This window comes from Pseudophryne corroboree, chromosome 5 (genome assembly GCF_028390025.1).
Source record: "Pseudophryne corroboree isolate aPseCor3 chromosome 5, aPseCor3.hap2, whole genome shotgun sequence".
In the NCBI taxonomy this organism is placed as follows: domain Eukaryota; kingdom Metazoa; phylum Chordata; class Amphibia; order Anura; family Myobatrachidae; genus Pseudophryne; species Pseudophryne corroboree.
The window spans coordinates 390,917,624-390,918,314 of record NC_086448.1 but is presented as its reverse complement, the minus strand read 5'-3'; positions in this window follow the sequence as shown (position 1 = coordinate 390,918,314).

The window sequence follows — 691 nt, the reverse complement described above, 5'->3', positions numbered from 1 at the left end:
ACCACTTCTTGCTTCAGATGATGGCAGGGCAGGTTCAGGCGTTTTTGGTGTTGCTCCAGTCTTCTGTACGTGGTGCCTGTACGCCGAAAGTGTCCCGCAATTCTTCTGGCCACCGACAGCATCTCTTGCACGCCCCTGTCGTTTTTAAAAAAATTCTGCACCACCAAATTCAAGGTATGTGCAAAACATGGGACGTGCTGGAATTTGCCCAGATTTAATGCACACACAATATTGCTGGCGTTGTCCGATGCCACAAATCCACAGGAGAGTCCAATTGGGGTAAGCCATTCCGCGATGATCTTCCTCAGTTGCCGTAAGAGGTTTTCAGCTGTGTGCGTATTCTGGAAACCGGTGATACAAAGCGTAGCCTGCCTAGGAAAGAGTTGGCGTTTGCGAGATGCTGCTACTGGTGCCGCCGCTGCTGTTCTTGCGGCGGGAGTCCATACATCTAACCAGTGGGCTGTCACAGTCATATAGTCCTGACCCTGCCCTGCTCCACTGTCCACATGTCCGTGGTTAAGTGGACATTGGGTACAGCTGCATTTTTTAGGACACTGGTGACTCTTTTTCTGAGGTCTGTGTACATTTTCGGTATCGCCTGCCTAGAGAAATGGAACCTAGATGGTATTTGGTACCGGGGACACAGTACCTCCAACAAGTCTCTAGTTGGCTCTGCAGTAATGATGGATAC